The sequence below is a fragment of the Felis catus genome, chromosome B4 (genome assembly GCF_018350175.1).
Source record: "Felis catus isolate Fca126 chromosome B4, F.catus_Fca126_mat1.0, whole genome shotgun sequence".
In the NCBI taxonomy this organism is placed as follows: domain Eukaryota; kingdom Metazoa; phylum Chordata; class Mammalia; order Carnivora; family Felidae; genus Felis; species Felis catus.
In genome coordinates, this window is record NC_058374.1 from 118,401,978 (window position 1) to 118,418,702 (window position 16,725).

Below are 16,725 nucleotides of genomic sequence, written 5' to 3' on the forward strand. Positions count from 1 at the left end.
TTTTTTCTCCCACCCAGTGAAATGATTAAGGCTTTGAAAATGAAAACACAAGTATTTTGGTTGTGAGCATGCAAAAATTCAGCACAATTAGCAGGGAGAAGACATTGCTTTATAGTGATATACTTGTTTAAAATGAAAGAATATGACTAACTTTATTGAACTTCTACTACCACTAATGACTAACTCAGCTGTTTGTGTAACCTTTACAGTCTCATATTAGGAGAATGTTAATGGTCAATGATACAGAATCAAATGGAAGTATGTGTTTGGGTACCCAAACATAAGTACATGCATACTTTCATTTGAAAATATTTAAATGCCTCATACATATTGACTACACTGATGCTTTTTGTGCATATAATGAAAACCAATTATCTGTGGAGAAAACTTGACTGGGTGGAAGGAAATTAAATTGGTTTTTAAAGACTTTCTTAAACAGCAGTAGCTAGGGAAAGGTCCACTAACATTTTAGCTCAGGATTATAATGACTTTGCTATATTAATAAATCATGTTTTATCCTGACTTTTATCATGGATCAGGCCACTCTCCCAGTCCCTGTGAAGCCTGGAAACCACTGTAGGAGAAGACAGGTACATCCTAACTCACTCAAAGGATGGGATACAGGACAACGTATGTCTGTTAACAAAAACTTTCAAATTGTAATTCTTGAAGGAAATGGTCATATCCTGGAATATTCTGTGATTTTTTTTTAAATGCTGTACAGGGAAATCTTTACCAACTTTTCTCCGTAATTCCCTTCTGGGAGTTTCCCAACTTCTATGAAATGCTTTTGTGTTGAATATCAGCTCTCATCAATCAGCTCCATATTACTTTTTTTTTTCATTGTTCTTAAGTCTGAGACCACTTAGGAGGACATTTATGGAAACATGGAGAACACATTGTTTCACTTACACGTGCAACAATGCAAATTCTTATCCTTTGTTACTATGCAAAATAGTAACATTCTGTTCTCTGTGGGCTCTCAGAGTTGACTTCCAGCAGCTATTGTAAACTAAGGAAGGCAAAATACTTCACTATTACCTCAAAATATCTGACGGCTTACTAACTGAAGAGTAAAATATTTCATTGAGTTTTTCTGAAATCAAATATTTAATTAGTTTAAACTGTACGTCAGTAAGTTGGTCAGGTGGACTCTGTGAAGTATATACATTATTGTACTGCAGTGAGGGGCTTGTTAGGGATCAGTGTGCGTCTTTCCCTCCGTTAATTATCCAATGGCTAAACATTAAATATTGCAGGTGTTTGGGTGACGTAAAGTAGTCCCTGATCCTTTCCGTTACATTTTCGTTGCCTTTTCAGAGCAGTGCTCTCAGAAGTAGTGTTTAATTTAGTGGATTAAACCCAACTAGCCTTTACCCCATCCTGGATCTTAAATATTGAAACCTTTAGCTCTTATATTTTATGATATATTTTCTAATTACCCAGTTTTCACAATCACATTTTTAAGGTTTCAGGTTGGAATGTAATCATGGTTAATATTTTACTCACACCCCACAGAAATTTCACCTCTCATGTCTGTCTCTCTCCAACTCTCAAGAAAGTCAGGTTCTGTGGGATAAGTCACCAGGGAATGCCTTCATGACACTGAATACCCGTGGTCTAAAGGGGGTCTTGGAAGTTGTTCGTAGTTTGGTATTATTTTCTTTCTGTTAGAAATACTTTGTAATGCTGCCATTCACTTCCGACTTTGCAACCATCAGAAATTTCAATTGCATATGAGCTTTCACTCTGAAATTTACTTTCTGATCTCAAATCGGCCAACTGAGATAAGACAAAAAGTTTTAATTAGAATTTTAATATGTAACCGAAGGCATTTATAGATCATACACACAGGTGATCTTCTATGTATTTAATAACTGTGTGGAGAACTTAGATAATGTTTAATTTTGTGCAGAAACTATTTTTAACTTTACTGGAATCAGGTTACCTGCAATGTTCCCGGAGTGTCTCTTAGAAGTTTTAACAGTGTGAGGTTTATTGTGTGAATGAGTAACTGTAGGTGTCTCTAGCAAGGCCTGGGGGGGGGGCGGAATTATAAAAATTGGAATATTCTTTAATATAAAGAAGCTGTTCTGTTTTCCTTTCACATTTCTCCTGGAAAATCTAGCTTCACATCCCTCAGTTCAAGCGTTGTAGATGAAAAGAGATAAATGCCCAGCGGAGTACCAGGGGGATTAGCCTCCCCCTTGCTACTATTAATGAGTGGTGCCCCTAACCTCATGTGTTTATTCCTTAAAAACCTAGCACATGAAACAGTTTTTTTTTCTTTCAAGAAATAGTTGGCACTTTATCTTGGACTTCTGCTTGACATGAATTATTTGGCAAATTGGGGACTGAAGTGTGAACTATAAACTTGGGACTGTGTAATAGGCTTCAGGGGTATTCTAGGGACAAAGACATCCTGGTAGGGATGTCACAAAAACAAACTTTGTTGAGAAAAAAAATGATCTTTTCCTCTAATGCATGAGACAACAACAAAAAAATGTATACCTTATACAGATACCAGTATCCATACACACACACGCTCACACACACACACACACATGCACACATGCACACACACACACACACACACTTTGCTGGAGTGTATCCTCTGTTTTTTATTTACATGTGCACATGAGTCTCATTAATGTTGATAACCCTCTTCATATGCCTCCAGAAAATAATGGACCCCGACTGTGAGAACTGTCTGTATTCCGACATGTTAAGAGCTGAATATTTAAAATCTGTTTGGCACACTAAGCTTGGTTTTCTGAAGACAACAGAAGTTGGACAGAAAGATCAAAGGAAAAAAAAAACACTGTAAGAGATAATGACATCTGGATGGGGCCTGGGTAATGCTCTAATTAAATGTACTTACACCTAAGTCTTATCACATGCTCAGGAGTGAGAGCTTAGATGCTTCTTTTAAACTGCAGCCTTAGAGGCAGTCATGGGGGCCTTGCCTGGGAGCTGTCACCTCTGCTGTGATCCAGCTCGTTCTATATGTGGACCCATAATCCATCCTTCTTTCTTCCCCTGAATGGGCTTCCGCTATTTTGCTATTCAGATAGTCATGATAAATTAGGTTATCCCTTAAGCTTACAAAGATATGCATGTTCTTTAAAATAGATTTGAAAAAAAATCCGTTTATCCACTTAGAAAAAAACAAGCTACAAGATTTCTTGCCTTGTTGCTGGTCATAGGTAAAGGTGAGCTTCATAAGAAACCTTGGATACTTTTTTCCCTGTTTGGGTAGTCATTTGACATCCTTTCCCTTCTGAACATAATAGCAGCTCACCCTGAGTACAAAACATGAAGTAGACTTTCAGAAGTCACTGAATCAGGCAATTTTAACTTCTAAAAGAGTTTCTAAAGCCTATATTAATTGCACAGAGTTCTTTTTAAATTGGCATGACTTGAACTGATTTCAGAATTCTGGGATTTAGGGCAAGAAAAAGGAGGGAACTGTTTTTTCTAAGTCTTTTTTCTTTCTTTTTTTAAATGGAGTTTTGAAACATCATGATGCAATCTCTGATTAGGATTTTATTTTTTAATAAATAAAACAAACCCTACATATTTAGAAGAAACAATTGGGCAATGCATAGACATAAACTGCATATCTCATTACTATTAACAGCCATGCATAGTTAAACCTCCCCCTATTGCGCAGAGCATTTACCCTCTGGCTTTGTAAAGTGATGCTTGAGTGTGGGTTTTACAAAGGAATTTCATAACCATTTTATAGACTCTGCAGCACACCTACAAAATCAGAATATGCACCATGTTTCTTGGTTATATGGTAACAATTAATGAAATTGGCGTTCATTCTAGAAAAAAAGTCTAAAGTGCTTGTATATTGAGTCTTTTGCGGGGTGGGGGGGGGTGGAGAATAAGTCCATCTCTTATTTTAATTCAATGAGAAACTACTTTTTCTTTTTTTTTCTTTTTCTTTTGTTTTTCCATGCTCTGCCTTCTAATAGTTCCAAACAATCAGATGCAAAGCATTTTGCCTTCTACCACTCCTTAGGAGAAAATTAGTTCATTAATACACAAAGGTGAAAATTAGAAACCCACTGTAATCCAGGAAGGTCCAAGAATTTAAACATCAAATATACCCTCTGGATCTCAGAATTCATCAGGGAAAATTTAGAACAAGTTATTTTTCTCTGAGCTCCCTTAATTTTGTGTTACTGCCTTAGACATAATTTAAATACTAATAATTTAAATACTGGTGAGGTTTGGGGAAGGCAGATGTTTTTTTTTTTTTTTTTGGGGGGGGGTGTCTGAGAAAGCAGTAAAGTCTAGAAAGAGAGTTCAAAACCCTCCAGCCCCTAGGAAAACAGAGGTCTACCAGGTTAGCTTTTTGAGCGGGATGTATTCAATGTGCCACACCCCTGTGCAAAAGGTTGGAACCTTTTGGCTAAGGTAACACCACTCATGTTCTGAAGTATATATATTTATATTCAGGGTGCTGTGAATAACCCCAGTTTTTGCCTTCCTTTGAAAATTGGCTGTGCTGTTATTCATCTTGGATGTCAAGATTTTCTTCTACTGGCTAGGTCGTCCTGGTTTAATCTAATGTTTCATTTCCTCCCAACAAAATAAGATATTTGCATCAAATTCAGCATTTCAATAACAGTAGTGAAAAGTCCCTCTTTGTAAAAAGATACAGCATTACTTCCTGCCATGAGTTCATCTGCATCATCTCCATTTATTTCTCCTGGGTGATGAGAAGACCTTTTGCATTTGACCAAAAAGCGCTAGTAAATAAGGAGTTAAAATGAAGGCAGGCTCACTGGTTTGCTGAGATCTGTCAGAGTCTGACTGGCTGGCTACATATCTGTCTCTGGAACAATAGGTACCTGTATTCTGCACGGACTGCTGGGCAGCACTGACACTCTGGAGAAGGTCTGCCTCTGTCTGCGCTTTCCTGGTGAGAATCCCCAATGACAGTTCCACTTTTCAGTGGAGGAGAAAAAAAATATCTGTCTACTCTCTTGATGAAGGACAGAGCTTTGATCATTTTTATTCAGGCTTGTCGTGGCCGGAGGTTTTAGGTTCTTAGTCTCAAGTCAGCAGTCTCTCTCTCCCTCTCCGTCTCTCTCTCTCTCTCTCTCTCTCTCTCTCTCTCTCTCTCTCTCTCTCACACACACACACACACATACATACACACACACACAAGCACACACACACATCCACTCCCTCCCTCTCTCTTACTCTCTTCCTCTCTCTCTCCCTCCCTTATTTCCCCTCATAGGTTCTATGCAGGCAGATGAGTGCCACAGCTGTAACTGAGGCACAGAATGATAAACACAGTGAAGCCAATTTCCAGGATGGCGAGAGGGGGCACCGGAGGTGACAACAATGACAAGGACCCAAGGACCGCCCTTTGGACAAGTTTTAGGTAAGAAAACGAGTACGCCCCGATTCTTGCATTTTTGCACGCTTGTGGCTGAGAGAGACGTTGAGATAGAAAGCGAGTCTCAGTCGGAAAATATTTTCGCGAGGGTATCATCTGTGCTGTCACTTGCCTGCAAACCTGTGTTCTCAGGGCTTTGTGTTACGAGAATCGTTGGAGGTGAGGCGTGAGCAGGGCTGGGCGGACGGGTGAGCTGCTTTTTATGTCTGTCTGCTGACATTTATCATGCTGTTTAAATTTGTATCTGGAAAAAATTCTGTTTGATGATAGTTAGCAATGTTTTGTGCAACGTAGAGCATATGGCCGTGTAGAATTCAAGTGATGCTCTTTCATTCTTAATTTGAAATTATTTTTATACTCAACTGTACTGAGGTCAGAGAGTTTTAAAAATTAATGAGATTCCCTGTGGAGTTCAAATAGTAATGTCTACGTGAGCTGACACAAAAAAGATAAGATACAGCTGGTATATGTTTAAGGTGGATTTAACTGTCTTAATGGAACATACTCCATTTGAAATGTATCAATTGTACAATAGTTTATGGAAACCTAAGTATTGGGAGATATTAGTCCTTAATTTTTTTTTTTTAATGACCTGGAGACATTTTGTCAAAACTAGCTATAGAAGAGGAATAGATTGTGTGGAGGCATTGCTAAAACTTGATAGACATAATTGTTCTGGCAGTGGAGAATACCTTACACTTTCGAGGAAATGACAAATAATGAATGAACCACATGCTAAAAAATATGCAAGAGTGTGCTTTCATCTTAAGTAATATATAAAAATTCAGGAGATTTTTAGGGTGAAAAACTGCTGGCACGAACAAAGAAGCAAGTGTACCCATAGATGAGAATTCTTTGTCACAAAAATGAATCCCGGGCATGGATTTAGGAGGTTAAGTGATTTCTACATTCTCATTGCCCCACAGAAGGGGTGAGTCCAGACATTTAAAAATGTACTGAAAACTTTCATTTCCCACAATTTAAAAACATTGTTTATGTTCTTGATACAACACATTGTTTAAATGAAGGGGACTGAAAAGCAGTCTGAGTATACAGTAATCGGGGCTAAAGATGCTTTTTATCTGAGTTCCCCATTTACAAGACCCATTCTGAGCTTCCTGTGATATATTGTTATGTAAATACTGTGCAGCCGGGGAAAGCAGTACTATGGAGATTCAATTTACTTTGAAAGTTGTTCATTATAGCAAGGATGAATGTTATTTATTTGATGTGATTCAAAGGCTGGAAATGACTTTTTCATTGTGGCGCCTTTTGTAATGGGTGCAGGGTGATCTAATCTTTTTAATTTTGGCTTTCACACCAGTGGAGATGAAAAGAGATCTGAACTCATTTATCGGTTGCTAGGTCCTTCTGGAGACCCAAGTCCTGTTCTTGGTTGCTATGGCCAGTCTGACCTCAATCTCTGTGGTTTTGGGGACTTAGGCAGTCTTCTTTCTTTCTTTCTTTCTTTCTTTCTTTCTTTCTTTCTTTCTTTCTTTCTTTCTTTCTTTCTTTCCTTTCTTTTTCTTTTTTTTTTTTTTTATTGAGGAGCATGCACCTTGATTTATGTCCAAAATTGTGGCTGAATGTCTTTGTCTGTAAGTGATAAATGGTGCCGAACAATTCATCAGTTCTTACAAGTAAACACCGCTGTCCCACTAAAAATATGTTTTGTTCTGAGTTAATGGTATGGAACAAGGCAGCCTCCACAAACAGCTATCTTTTATTGCGGAGGGGCCTCTGAAACTTGGAGCAAAGTGGAGGAAATTGGCACGTATTTTCTTGTGCATTAGCATTTTCACTTGTGACTCGGTGATACCACTTTAGGCGGATTGAGGATGAGAGGGCAAACCTTCCGTGTCCTCACTTTCTCCCTAGCTGGGGCCGCCTGAGACACAGGCCCTCTCCGGACGCCTGGATTCGGCCGGGGGCCCTCGGAAGTCAGGCGGAGTCCCTGATGGGGATGGGGTGGGCCTCTGCTCTGCAAGCGCCCTGCGCTGAGGCATAAATGGGCAGATGTGGTGCGGCTCTGCTGCCTTCAGTCTCGGGCTGGTTCTTTGAGGGAAAGTTGTATCCAATACTGGCGACTCCCAGGGATGTTCTGCTTGTGTGCTCCTTAATGGTCCCTGGATGTGCTTGCATTCTAGAACCTTGTTAAGAAAGGAGCCGCGCTGATTAAGGGGTTGTGGAGTATACAGCCGTGCTTAGCAGATGAGCCCTCCTGCATTTCCCGCTCCCTTAAAAAGTGCTTAATTGATGCTGCAGGGAGCATACAGTCCGCTAATAAGATGATGCTGACAAAACAGCTACCAGAACCAGGCACTTATTGCTTATAAGCGCCGTCCGCTTCCCTCTGAGAGATTGCAGCTTTGTAGGGTGGTTTTTTCTTTTAATAGTAACATGCTAATGGTTTTTATCCTAAATCAGCCAGCGCTGAGTATCTTCAGGAAAAACGAGGTCCATAAGAAGTGGCATCCTCCTCCAATGGGAAGGTAAAAAATTAAACATTTTTTAAAGTGCAATTTTCAAGCCATTCCATGTACTTCTTGCCAGTAGCATTAGAAAGCCGCTTTCTAAATAAAACTAAGATTTGCGCCATTCTTTCTAGCCATAAGAGGTTTAAAGAAGAGAGTATTAGGGAATTTTATCGTTAGTCATTTTCTAAGGATTGTCTAGCTTTTGTTAGCAAAATGCAATCAGGTGCTTCGTATGTTTCCTGTCAGCCTTGAAAAACAGCAGGTTTTTGTTTTTTAGAGGACATTATCCTTTGGGGGATCAATAAAAACGATCTTTATTTTATGTAGGTTTTATTCCTAGGACTGGTAAATAAGCACAGGGATTGGGTGATGTCGAAGGTCTTCTGTCAGCCTGAAAATTCCTCAAAGAGCACTAGTTTTCAGAAAGAAGGCATAAGGACGCCTTTATTAGTGTTAATTGAGCTTCTTCAACTGTCCAGCTCTTTTTCGTTGAGCAGCAGTTAAAAGTTCTGTGCTCTGTGGGACAGGTAACCATTGTGGCTGGAAGTCATTTTCAAAAACTGGATTTTTGGAGGTATTTTTTTTCTTTTTTTTAGTGCTTTATGAAGACTTGGGTTTTGCAGAGCCCAATTGGGGCTCCTTAACTTGGGTTTCTCACTTCAGGTCTTCTTGAAGGTAATACTTTATATGAGTGGCTAATTTCACGAGAAATGTTTAATTCTAGGTATCCGAAGGCAAATATTTCCCAGTATGTGGTATGTATCTCTGTGTGTATGTGAACATATTTTAATATAAAATGTCTTATAAATTTTACATTGTGCTTTGCTTTGCTGTTATTTCAAAGGATTTAAGTGAATGTTGGATAGCGCTCAATTTCCTGAAATGATTAAATTCCATCTCTGAAGAATCTGGGGAAAAGGCCTATAATGACATTTTGATGACTTTCATTTTAAGGAATAATAGAAATTGAGTAAAATATTTTAATAGCTATTCTCTAATATCTCATTCCAAATACAATGTTTTTATTGCTCATTCTAGCTTACAATTTTCTGGTGATAATAATGTTGGCTGGTAATTGTTTCTTATGTAGAAATCATTCTATCCTTATGTAAAAGTTATTTCAGAAAAGTCTTCATGCATTTATCTCAGCTGAAGCAACCGCATTGAACTCTTGAGATAAAACAGTGAGTATTTCCAGATTCCTCCTATTTTAATTTGGTACTTCCTTACAAGAATTAGGTGTATCTTAAAGGGAGGAATATGACAAATGATAGTTTGTGGTATAAAGAGGGAAAACAATGAGACAAGTCAGGAGAAGGCTGAGAAGACAGAATAAATATTATGCGCTATCACAAAATTGACTTGGCATCTCCCAGATGTCAGGTACTTTTAAATTTTAAAAACAGACTAATATCAAATATATGTATGTAAATATGCAGTCATTATATCTGTCTATATTGAACAGGTCAATGCATGTATGTAAACTTACTGTAATTCCAGCTAATGTTACCAGGAACACCTTAGCACCTCAATTCTTTCAGGAGATGTAGACACAAGTAAAGTTAATCATGTAGCTTTTAAAGAATCAAATCTTTTGGGAACTGGAGTTGTGACATCTTAGATCAATTTTCACGTAAGTCAGAATAAAAATCTTAAATCGGTTTTTCTGTGCAAGTTACACAAAGCCATTAGCCTCCAAACTGCGTTGTTCTAAACACTAATTAGAAAAATTTGTATGCAATTTAACTTGATTGTAGTGAATATTTACAGTCAGAATATTACATTATTGCCGAGTTAACACTCCATCCATGCAATTTTTTATAGAAGCAAAATGAAGCTCTACTATCTGCTTATTCTCCTCTCTTAATATGTTTACTAGATTTCCCCAAGTTTGCTTTCTTTTTGCACTTCATACTGCCTTCCAGATACCAGTGTTGCGGAGAAATTAGTTACTCTTAGTTTCTTTCTGCCTACTATAATTCAGGGTTTTGTCTTTTTTGGTATGCCATTATTCTTATCTGTCATCTAGACAATTATATTGACTTTGAAGCTATTTGTGTGACCTATTCGTCTGTGTTTGGGCGGGAGAAGCTTGTTTCATTAGAAATTGTGTATCGAGTGCTGAAAGATTTGAGTTGCCTTTGGGATGTTGTGCAAGGGCCTCATATTGGGATCTAGAGTTTCCCAGTGGTAGCAAGTTACTTGCATAATTCAATAAAATCTTTCCTTCAAGCTACCTTACCTTATTTTCCACCAAGTGGCAAGTCTCAGATTTTCACTGAGCATCATCTAGGAAACTTAGTATGAGAAAAACTGGCAGGGGTGGGACCCTCTTGGATAGAGTGAAGGTGTCACTCTAGGTTACTCTTCTGAGATGTTGGCAAGGATACATTGTAAAGTTTTATCTACTGGTATGTTGTGTTTAATCACCTCTGTGATCCAACAGCAGATTTTAATTTGCATTACCATCAGTCAGATTCTTTTGTTTAAAGAGTACCAGAATGATTTAAGAAAATACAAGCTATGCTAAAAATCTTAATTACACACTCTCTCACTCACTAATAATTAATCGAAGCGTTAAAAAATTTGTTCAGATTTTAAAATGTGAAAATTGTAGCTTGCTTAATGGTATTTATAATTTTTTTTTCATCAGGAGATGGCTCATATAGAATCATAATCCCTGAGATTCTCTAAAGTTGGTAGACTTTATGATCCTACACCCTATAGTGAACAGAACTGTTTTACATTTTTAATAACATCTCTGAGCCATAATTTATGTTCTTAATGTTGCCTGGCATTATTTAAGCACAACGTACTTGTGATCTATAAATCTTTGAAATTCCTGTATTTTTCTGACGATTGAATTCACAGTTCAACTGCAGACTGAAATATACCATAAGGCTAAGAATTTCCTTAGAGAAAGAAAGACAAGGTAGCAAGCACACCATGGTCAGGAACATATGGTGTACAGTTAATTATCAAAATCCCAAGGGTTTTAACATAGTTTACTGCAGGCATCTTCAACAATACTGGATTTTCAGAATATGTTTGAAGACAAATTTGATTTGCTAGAAATTTGAAACCGGGAAACCAAATAAATTATTTTTAAAATGTTCTCTCATAAGGATTTAGAAAATATTCATTCATTCATTCCATAAACATTTATTCAGTGCCTGCCTTGTGCCAGACACTATTCTTGTGGCTCTTAATTTAATATTCACCATTAATTCAACAGTCATTATTTGCCTGGTTTTGCAGATTATAGGAGTCTCGCCAGTTAGTCATACCCTATCAGCTAATCACATCACAATCCATATCATTTTGGAACTTGTTCTTCAATGATCTGTTCTTTAAATGGCTTAAAATATATTCTCTGCATATATACCAATTTAGAAGAATATATTGGCAAAGCAGTCAGAATATGTTTTAAGAAGTTATCTTGTCGATGCGTATTTAGAAGTGTCCAAATGCATCCTTCCCCCCTCAGTAGCTAGGCCCATGATGCAGCAAATACTAAATGGGTTTGTTACATTTGCTTCCTTCTAATGCTGCTCATACTATGTCCAGGGACCTCTAATTCTAATTGTTAATGGTTAACATTTATTTTCTATATGCCAGTCAAGGTACTAAATCCTTTACTTTTGTATTCTTGTTTAATCCTTCAATTACATTATGAGAAAGGTAGTGTCACTATCCTTGCTTGTAGAAGAGGAAACTGAGGTTTTGCGAAGTTAACTCCCTCGAGGTCACAGAGCTTGCAAGCAGCTGAGATGACTTAAAATCCAACCGTTTCAGATTCTATTCATCCTTCCAGTCATTCAGCCGATGTTATCGAGCTTTGATGATGTCCTAGGCCTGCTCAACATGTTTAGAATAAAGCAGTGGCTAGAACAGGCAAGCCTCTGCCCTTAGAATAGGAGCACGTAGTCACTTGATACATTCATTATGTTATTTCCCTTTGCATCTATGGATTCCCCAGAACCAATAGCATAAAACATTTGAATTTCAAACCTTCTTTAGACCTCTCACTATTTGGCTTCAGTCTTTCTTTCCAACTGCATTATTTACAGATTTCAAAAGAGGAATTTGCTAACCCGGAAGACCGGTCTGCTCCTTGCCTCCGCGAAGTTTACCTTGTGTTTCCTCCCACCATTGCTGCCCCGAAACACTTTTGCCACTGCTTTCCCAACACTTCCCATCCTTCTGCGTCTGGGTCAAAGCCCACGGTGCCAACGAAGTGCGTCTTAGAAACGAAATCCTAAAGTTGTTTCATCTGCATTGATCATTTGACACATGGCATTTGCAACAACTAAAGAGATGTGAGGCTAGGTAACATTTCACGTGTTTCCTATGTCCTGGCTGCTTTAGTACTTGTACATGTGCCCAGCTGACGTGTTAGCAAAGAGTTCAGGGAACTAGCAGTAAAATAAGAGAAGAAAATAGAAGAGGAAAAGGACTGGAAAGCTTGGAAACAAGAGCCCCCCAGTCTAGCACAGTGCCTGGTATAGAATATGCAGTTAATGTACATTTGAGGCTGGGAAGGGGAGAAGAGCAGCACAAAGGAAGGAGAGACTGACAATAGGAGGAAAGTTAGCAGGGAAAGAGAAAATAATATTCCTAAATTGATAGCCCCAGGCCTTGAAAGATCTTTAAATACTTAATTGGTGTCAGAGAGCCCATTAAGGAATGCATAGATATGCAAAATCATGAAAGACACACACTTGCATGTATGTTTTTGCCTTTTCCAGGAATAAACTGTCCCTCTTATCAACATTAATACTTTAGATATGGAATGAACTTTCTGGTGTTTCTAAGAGCAAGGGCAATTGTGTTATGTTTGTGTATGCTTATCATCACTATTCAGGCCCACGGTACAGGGGACTCTAAGTTGGTTGTGTTGTTTTATGCTGTGTATGATTATTTCTCTATCCCTTGGGACATTATTTAGTATCACAGAAATTGCTGGCCACCTTCCCCCCCCCCCAAGAGACTTCCTCTTAACCACATAAAGTTTTATTGGTTAATACTTTATGTCAGATTTTTTTCTCAATAAAAGCTAAGTTCAGTATTCAAAATCCTAATGCAATGTCCCCTCTACCAACAAGCAACTCTTGTGATTAATTTTATTTATGTTTTTCCTCCATTGTATTCAAAAGCATAGCCTTGAAATCTCTAGAAAAATATATATGTCTGTATTTTGTGTGGGTTCTCAAAGCGAGTGCTTAAGGTAGAAATTTTATTTCATAGGAAAATCCAGGTAGATATTTCTTAAAGCAACTACTATACATGACCTTTGCTATGGAGTTATTTTACGGACTCACTATAAGAGCCATGGCTTGTATACATAGTTATGACTTGTAGGGCTTACTTCAAGGATGGATCACTAATACATAATGTATTTGTACCGTGTATTAATCTCCCTGGGTAAAGTAAGGTAGAAAGGCTGCACCTTGAACCAGGAAACATGATAGCCTGTGTGTACCCTCTACTTTTATGGGAGTACTCTGTTGAAGCAGCCCCATTCTTTGGAAATCCCTACTTGCTAGTTGAGGTAAGTGAGGATAAAGCTTTCTCCATGAGGCTTTGAGCTACATCCTGCTTTTAGGAAACAAGGAATATTTCCACAGTCTGTATTTGTAGTAGTAGCAGTTGAACAGCCCATGAGAGTTCCAAAAACGAAAATGTGCTCCAAGTGCTTATCACATGCCGTATTGATGTCAGTAAAATGCTGAGGATGAGCTCGTCTCCCCCTTAACCCTGACTTTCCATGGTCCTTTCATTTTGACACTAATTTCAGGCATGAACCTTGGCACTTAGCTATAGTGTGTAATTGTTGGTATCTCGCTGCCACCTGGGTGCACAATGGCGAACAATATTTAGCCCCTGTGATTTGCCATAAGAACACACCACATGCAGTTGGAGAGGGAAATATTTAATCAGCCAATTTTCTCCATGCAGTCATAATCCGTTGAGTTGGTTGAAGACTCTGTTTTCTCTGAATTGACTGTTTGTTTTGTCACTGCAAAAATAAAACCTTTGGCTCCCTCCCAAATTCTTGTCATGCAAATTGGGGGACGTGGTCTATCAATTTGAATGTCCAAACGAAAAGAAGGTATTTTAACAATGCAAAATTAAAAACCCATTTTGGTCAAAAGATCTTTTTTTTTTAAGTTCCTTGAGTGCTCTGGTTTGTTGGCTCACTGTGGACGTAACATGTGAAAGGCTGTGACGCATGAATGATACTCTTCCATTTTTAGGCATGATGAGGCTGTTGATCTTTAAAATAAATTCCCTTTGGTGACATTTACAAAAATAGTTTCACTTTAGCAACTTTTAATTTTAATTTTTTAATAAATGACAAAAATGGTATAACTTCCCAGTGACGAGGAAGTCACCTAGGAAGTGGGTACTTACTTAATGGAAACAGGAAATACCCATTGCTTCCCATCAGATGCTGTGCTTATAATCAGTCCAGAGAAATAGCTTTGACTAATAGGAAAATGGTGTAAGAATAGGATTGTCTGTCTAAACAGGCAGCATATCATCTTAAAGACTAAGGTCTATTTTTTTAATCCTGGTGCTTTCAAAGTGCTGGAAGGGTTTGAATCCAGAACTTAGTCCTCATTGTACTTTAATTCTGCTAATTCAGTGTAGTGCAATGCGATCCAGACTAACCTGCTTCAAGTCACTGTTACTCATTGGATTTCTGATATTTATGAGTATTTTAAACTTCCTTCTGTCAATTATCTCTTCGATAGTATTTATTTTTTTGGCTGGGTAAGGATAATAAGAGATGTTAGTACATAGGACAAAGAATTTCTCATCTTTACCACAGAATATGATATTTTAAAGAGTTCAGAATTTCTGTGTAGTTTGGGGGCTTTATTGTTTTCATTCTAAGCTGAAATGAAGTTGGTACAGTGTGAGACCTTTCTAACTAAAATGGTATTGTTTTTACTTAGTAATCATGATTATTGTCATAAATTGGGAGAGACTTCAAATCATTTATTTACTCAATTATTCAGTTGGCTTTTTTCCCCCTTAATTATCTTGTCTGACCAGTGTTGCTAAAGGCACTGAGGATTTTACAACAGGCAAAAATATGATGTTTCCCTCATCAACTATCATATAATTGGAGAGAGAAAAAGAACTTTCAAGAATTAATTGGATAATATAATAAAATTACTTATAGCAATCATACTTCAGTTCTGTGAAGAGAGAAGCTATTCCCTCACAGGTAGAAAGCAGTATTAACAATCAAATGTAGCTTTTTGGCTCACAACATTGTTTCAGATTATTTGTTGTGAGAACAGTAATGAGTATGTTCAGAATAAAGGCTAGTTCTTGAAAATGGATTTTATAATTTTCAATTTATTTCATCAGCGAAAAGATTTTCGTTTCAAGAAGACTTAAAAAAAATTAACCATGTCACAGGGTTAGTTATGAACGGTCCAAAACTTGCAAATACTTTATTGAAGGTTTATAATAAACAATGTGTGTGTGGGTGGGTGGGGGTGGAGTTTATTTACCATTGCCTCAATTGTACATCATGATAGTCTTTTAAAATTTGGACCCAAACGAAAATTGAAATGTTTTTTGAAATACTTCAACTTCCTTGCTGTCTTGAGAAGACAGCCTAACATATTCTAGGCAATGGAAAATTTTTCAAAGCTGTATTTAACAGTATCCTTAGGTGTGTAAAGCCCTGCCCGGACTTTGTTCCCTGGCAGAAATATTACACCACTCACCCACATGGCTGAAAACACTGGGCCAAGCAACACCTAACATTAAGCAAAGAGCTTTCAGATTTGTTCCTTATTCGTCCTTACCACAATTATAAAATTTGAGGATTTTCAGGAAAAGCAACTTTGGATGTAGGTACTTGCCATTTACCAGGGCAGCCAAAGATCAGCTAGCCAAAAAATTGTTAAACTTTAATTTACAAACCTTGAAGTTGTTGCCCTTAGTTATGTTAAGACCTCCATATTGAAAAGCCCAGTAATAATCCAATTATTCTTACTTTTGATCTTGTGGAGTTTATAGACATAGAGAAAAGAGCCTTGAGCGTTTCTGCCCTCTCTTCTGAGGGAAGGGAAGAATTGGAGACAAATGAGCACCCCAGTCCTAGGAGACATCGCCTGTGGACAGTGTATATAGCATTTGATAAACCAGGAGGACAGATGCCCTCATATTAAGGGACCAGGGGGAGGGTGCAGCAAAGGACTCATTCTCCCGAGTCTCCTATTATGAATGGACTTGTACTAGGTGCATCATAGGGAGACTCAGACAGAAGGATACTTAATGATCCCCACTCAGAAAATAGAGAGCAGCTTCCTGTCTAAAAAGTGGCAGCTCTGGGTTCTCAGTGTCTTTGAGAAGCAGGATCCACCATCCGTCTAAACAGATAAGGAGAGCAAAGACACTATGCACCTTCTCTCTGTGACTTGTGAATGCCTTTGGTGTCCCCAAATAAGGAAGTCCTTTCACTGCTGTCTACTCTAAGCTGTATTTCATTTTTGATAGCCATTTGCAGAAGACATTTTCAGACTCCATGAAATGTAAAGAAAGTATGTCTGAGAAATTCTTCAGTTATATTTTTCCTACCTCCCCCAGCAGGTGATTTGGAACATGAAGTTTATAAACTTAGATACATACCTCCTATCAATCTCTACCTTTAAAACTATACATTAGGGATGCCTGGGCAGCTCAGTCGGTTGAGCGTTCAACTTCGACTCAGGTCATGATCTCGCAGTTGAGGAGTTCGAGCCCCTCGTCAGGCTCTGTGCTGATGGCTTGGAGCCTGAGTTGGATTCTGTCTGTCTCTCT

The 16,725-nt window shown here is 38.0% G+C and overlaps 1 long non-coding RNA gene across 1 annotated transcript; it reads left to right on the plus strand.

Moving 5' to 3' along the window:
* Positions 1-4,293: 4,293 nt before the first annotated feature.
* Positions 4,294-16,697, plus strand: LOC123386695. The gene is made up of 3 exons (XR_006600991.1): positions 4,294-4,936; positions 5,261-5,407; positions 7,850-16,697. It is a non-coding gene; the product is annotated as an uncharacterized LOC123386695 (long non-coding RNA).
* Positions 16,698-16,725: the final 28 nt, after the last annotated feature.